Genomic DNA, 6,041 nt, shown 5'->3' on the forward strand with positions numbered 1-6,041 from the left:
TCGCTTGCATAAGTAAAAGCGTTCCAAAGTTACTGCCACATTACCGTGAAACATCTCAGATTTGCAAAATGTGGCTTGGTCCTTATGGTGTAAACTGGCTCTGTCTTGAAGGGGTTAAGGAACATATATTGTCTAATGTTATAGTTAACTGCGCTTGGCCAATGAAAGCCAAACATTTTAAGATGTATTTTGCTGGATGTAGCTTTGCAATAGATACATCATCACACCAGGCCCACTTCAGCAGTACATGCAATTTGTTTGAAGCTTGTAGACATCCAAGTATGATGCAAGAACAGCAATTAGACTGGTAACATTTGTACTGTTTACAAGCGTGCTTACTGGAGACACTCTTACGTACCTGGCTATCCTTTCAGCATATATCCTTGTGCACACTGTTTGCTATGTAAATGCTCATAATCCTCTCCTCTCTTCAGAAAATTGCATTTCTCACTCTCATTTGATGCAAAGGGTCTTTTAGTTTTTAGTACTTAGTATATTGTTGGCCAAACTACCAAGAACGTCTGGTTTGTTTAACAGTCTAAAATGCATGGGAAGCTCCCCATTCTCCCCCAACAGGTGACGTCAGGGGTGAGAAGAATCAGGCAAAGTAAATATTTTCACCCGATCCTTTTGTTTTCATGGAAGATCAGCTGCCACCAGAAGAGTATGCGTATGGTGGAGTCGGGAGAGAGAGACATTGGTCAACATCTATTTATTGTGTACAGCCGCCCTTAGGGTCCATTCACACGTCCGCATAAATGGTTCCGCATCCGTTCTACAATTTTGCGGAACGGGTGCGGACCCATTCATTTCAACGGGGCCGCAAAAGATGTGGACAGCACAAAAAGATAGAGAAGCCACGGATAAGAATAGGCATTTCTATCATAGTGCCGGCCATGTGCAAAACAATGGCTAAATTCATTAAAGATTTCCACCCGGAATCAAAAATTACTAGTAAATATGGGATTGAGAGAATAAACTTCTAGGCTCCTGATATTGAGGATGACTAATCCACAGGGTAGGTCATAAATATCTGATCGTGGGGTTCCAATGCACCGAACCTCCACTGATTAGCTGTTCCATGCAAACTCCTGCCCCGCAAGTGAATTAAAAGGGAGCTGATTTTTAGTAACTGGCACAGCTACCACGCAGACAACGTAGCTGTGCTTCTGGCTGCATTCAAAGGGCTAGTTCTGACACCAGGGAGCAGTTGATTGTAGGTGTGTAGGGTGTCAGACCCCCCAGAAATGAATATTGTATTACCTAGGACAGGTCATCAATATCAGGAGCTTGGAAAAGCCCTTTAAATATGATATGTGCTCATGTTATATATGAGGGGTATATAGATGTCATAGAGTGGGAAGAGGGGCTCAAGCATGGCCCCCACCGATCCATATTTATTAGTAGGTAATTTTCAGGTGGACGCATGAAAATTTCCCTTTCATAGATTATGGGACCCTTCGAGACTCTGTTATACATAGCATATTTCACAAAAAAAGTATGGGAATAGTTCTGCGGGAATGGGGATAGTGTGATGGTATGGTTAAAACGGACCACGGCATCTGAAGGGAATACTTTTCATGATCAGAGTGAGCCAACACCATCTTTAGAGACCCGACATCACCATATATGTACAGCAGATGTCCAGAAGGAGTTAAAAAACACATGTCTAATACTGTATAGGATGCAACTATGCTGCTAAAACAGCGCTAACCTATTGAGGTACGGACTCAAGACATCTGATTGTGTCCTGTAATATCTGGCACCAAGATGTTATTAGCAGATCCCTTAAAGGGAACCTGTCACCGGGATTTTGTGTATAGAGCTGAGGACATGGGTTGCTAGATCGCCGCTAGCACATCTGCAATACCCAGTCCCCGTAGCTCTGTGTGCTTTTATTGTGTAAAAAAACCCCGATTTGATACATATGCAAATTAACCTGAGATGAGTCATGTCCCCGACTCATCTCACGTTACAGGACTCAGCTCAGGTTAATTTGCATATCTATCAAATCAGTTTTTTTTACACAATAAAAGCACACAGAGCTATGGGGACTGGGTATTGCGGATGTGCTAGCGGTGATCTAACGACCCATGTCCTCAGCTCTATACCCAAAATCCAGGCAACAGGTTCCCTTTAAAGTATAACTGCCGTTTAAGTTTCTTTTTTTGCTAATGTGTAGGGACAGCGCCCTCTTAAATTAGCATTTTTAAGGGACATCCGACTTCTATTAGCATAGTACTGTGCTGACTAGAGAGGCGGGCTGTGCTGGGAGCTGCGGGCCTCTGCCTGCCCTGCTGGTGGGGACAGGAGCCTGATAGGTTTAAATTAAATATACATTACCCCCTTATCAAATATAGACTTGCAGTATACACTAACTTTATGCTCACTGACCAGCATAGCCAGCACTGTCAGTGAGCCTTACCCCTGCACGCTGACTAAGTTATGTCCTTATATACTGTATAGCAGCTTCCCCCTGCCTCCCTGCACTGCCTGTAGTGAGCGCTTACCGCTCGGTCAAGCATCGCTCCCGGCGGCTGGTTCATCAGTCAGCATGCCGGGAGTGCAGCGACAGCGCTGGTCACTCTGGTCAGTGAGCATAAACCTAGTGTGTAAATCTATATTTAATTTCAACCTATCAGGCTCCTGTCCCCACCAGGCTGTGCGGGAGCAGGGCAGGCAGAGCCCCGCAGCTCCCAGCACAGCCCGTCTCTCTAGTCAGTGCAGTACTATGCTGATGGAGGTCGGATGTCCCTTACCAACGCTCATTGGAGAGAGGGCTGCTAAGGGACATTTCAGCTCAACTTTTCTAGCATAAACAAACGTTTTCCCTAAATAAAGTATATTACAAAAATGTTCACTATCACTGTCCCTACACATTCGCAAAAAATTAAATTAAAATAAACAGCAGGTATACTTTAATTTAGAAGTAGGCAACCTTACAAAGGTGATCTACTGCTGTAACCTGGAAGGGTCTTGTGGCGAAACCAACCTCGCCACTGGGTGGTGGAGAAGCCTGGTTGCCAGCCTCTTGCCCCAGGATTATGGGCCCTCTCATCAGCCCATGCTAAACTTAAACCCCATGGTGATTTGACTGTGTTTGTGGCATCTGAGCGCTGTTTGGATATATTGAGCGCTCAGATCCAAGCCATCTGAGGATATGTTTAATGTCTATGTTTGCTGTAATGGTTGGGACATTGCATATTTGAGTAGTGATGTCTGTCCTATTGTCTCCACGTGTGCATTGGCGATTTCCTTTTGTCCTGGGAGATAATTGAATTACTCCTCGGTTGTCTCCAGGACAGAAGACATTGTGTATTCTCCTGCCTGTGATAATTACATCAACCCATTGTGTAAGGTAATTGTATCACAGGCAGAGGGGAGGATTTGGTGTGGAAGTGTTTTACTGTATTGTATGTGTTTATTGGTTGTTTTTACAAAACCCTGTCGGTGGTACTAGTGTGTAACAATGGTATATAAGAACAATAAACACACAGTTCTGGCTGTCCACTGCTTTACCCTCAACACGGAGCTTGGTCTCGTTCTTGGGGGGGATTCACTGTATGCTGTTAGAGACTGATTGCTAGGAGTGTAAGCCGCTTGGGTGTGTTTCCTATTCGTCTGCTAGCAGCTATTCGTGAGGTTCCGTTCGGAGTTTGGAGTATTCCCTTGTATGCCGTTACAGGTCTTAAGATCTACTTGAATCATTAACATAATGGTGTTGTAAAGGACTAAACATACACTATTCTATGATAGGCATGTCTTTTCAATTAAATTCAGCTCTACAAAACATAAAGGAGAATACAGGACAGATCAGGCGCAGTCACAACTCACAGATAATGTTCTTTCCATTTTGTCTCCATCTGGCCTAGACCCCTATGATAACAGCCACAACATGTTTCTGCAGCTTGCTGTTTAGACATCTTTGGCTCTTTCATTTTCCATCAAACTCCTCATACTGGAGGCATAACAGTGTATCCTGCGGCTACCCCTAAAATGGTGTCAGAGTGCTTCACAGCCCCCCTAAATACAGTACTGAAGATTTTGGTTACATAACAATAGTCAGTCCAAAAATATTACCATACAGAAAGTGCCCCAAAATACTGATCAGACAGTAATTTATGCCACAAATATAGCCCCAGCATACAAGTATGTGTCACAAACTGTCACAGTCCCTCCTCATAAGAGGTTAGAAGATCTGAGAGACTGGTTGCACATGAGGTTATCTGACAGCCTCTCTATTTTCACTTGTCGCAGTTGGTAATGACCACACCTCTTGTCTCAGGTGCCGCATGTGGTCATTAATGCCCTTGCATTTAGTCTGGAGTCACACTTCATACCATGCGGTTGATATTCTCCTCCTGAAGTTGGAAGAGCTGGTGTATGAGCCTCATATCAGAGTTCCTGCTCATCCATTTTCTATTAAAGATAAGTGTACCTCTTTGTATTTTGTTGTTCCCTAGGCCTCAGGGAGACGCAGGTTCGATTATCTGGGAAGGAACCAGTAGTCTACTCCTACAGCTATTCAGGGTTACTAGGGCCTAGGTTTCCGGTGTATGAATATTCCCACCTTCAGGGTCTATTCATACTGACAGGAGTCAGGGCTAGGTTTAGGGTTTTCATAGGTGTTACCGTTTCCCTTTCCCTAGCCTTGAGGCTTAGTTTCTGGTCATTTTCATTCTGGTGTTCCTCCCCTCCCCTTACACACACACACACACACAATGTCCTGAACAATGATACTGCTAAGGCATCATCAACCTTTTCTACGAACAATTTCTTCTGCCTCAAAATCCACCCTCCCATCACCTGATCCTTCTGGCACTCCCATACACCTCACACTTTCATACACCTCAGCATTACCCCATCCTGCCGACACACACCCTTCAATAATATAGCTAGTGCTAGGCTCTAAACATGGTTCCAGCCACGATGTATACCAGGACTAGTAGTTCTTAGCATCTTTATTCAGACTCAGCGAGACCTGCAATTCCTGGTAGAAGCAGCAGAGGAGACAGGGCACCTGTAAGGTGATGCAGGCAGGCTCACTGATGTCAACTGCCTACACTGGAGACTCACCAGCAGTCAATGGTTACTGACCCTGCTTTAGATACTATAAATTTAGATGGGAATTTAAATGGGAAATTTAGAGGCAGAGTCATCTTGTAATTTTCCTTAAAGGGAACCTGTCACCAGGATTTTGTGTATTGAGCCGACGACATGGGTTGCTAGATGGCCGCTAGCACATCCGCAATACCCAGTCCCCATAGCTTTGTGTGCTTTTATTGTGTGAAAAAACTATTTGATACATATGCAAATTAACCTGAGATGAGTCCTGTGCACAATAAAAGCACACAGAGCTATGGGGACTGGGTATTGCAGATGTGCTAGCGGCCATCTAGCAACCCATGTCCCCAGCTCTATACACAAAATCCCTGTGACAGGTTCCCTTTAAACCATTCCTAAATAATTTTTGAAGCACGGCAGGGTATAACAACATTGTGAGGCAGAAGTGCACCATGTTTAGCCAGGTGGAATGTGTCAATGTAGAATCCAAATAAATACCAGGACCCAAGGATTTCTAGCAAAAGATTGCCCAGAGTGTCACACTGCCATCTCCCCCCCAGGTAAATGATGCCCCTGCATCTAGTCATCCACCTGATGATCAAGAAAAAGTAATTCATCAGACCAGACCACCTTCCATTGCTCCCATGGTCTAGTTCTGATGCTCACATCCCTATTGTAGGTGCTGTCTGTATTGAACGTGGATCAGCATGCACACCCTGACTGGTCAGCAGCTACGTACCACATATGTAGCAGGTTGTAATGTACCGTGCATAGTCAGCATTAACTTTTTCTTCATTTTGTGCTACAATAACACTTGGACTAAACTAGCTAGCCTTTGCTCCCCATGTGCATCAATAAGCCTATGGGCGCTCTTTGACCCTGTGTTGCTGGTTCACCAGCTGTCCTTCCTTGGACCAATTTTGGTAGGAATTGACCAGCAGTATGCTTCACAAGACCTGCTGTTATAGATATGTTCT

This window comes from Bufo gargarizans, chromosome 3 (assembly GCF_014858855.1).
Source record: "Bufo gargarizans isolate SCDJY-AF-19 chromosome 3, ASM1485885v1, whole genome shotgun sequence".
In the NCBI taxonomy this organism is placed as follows: Eukaryota; Metazoa; Chordata; class Amphibia; order Anura; family Bufonidae; genus Bufo; species Bufo gargarizans.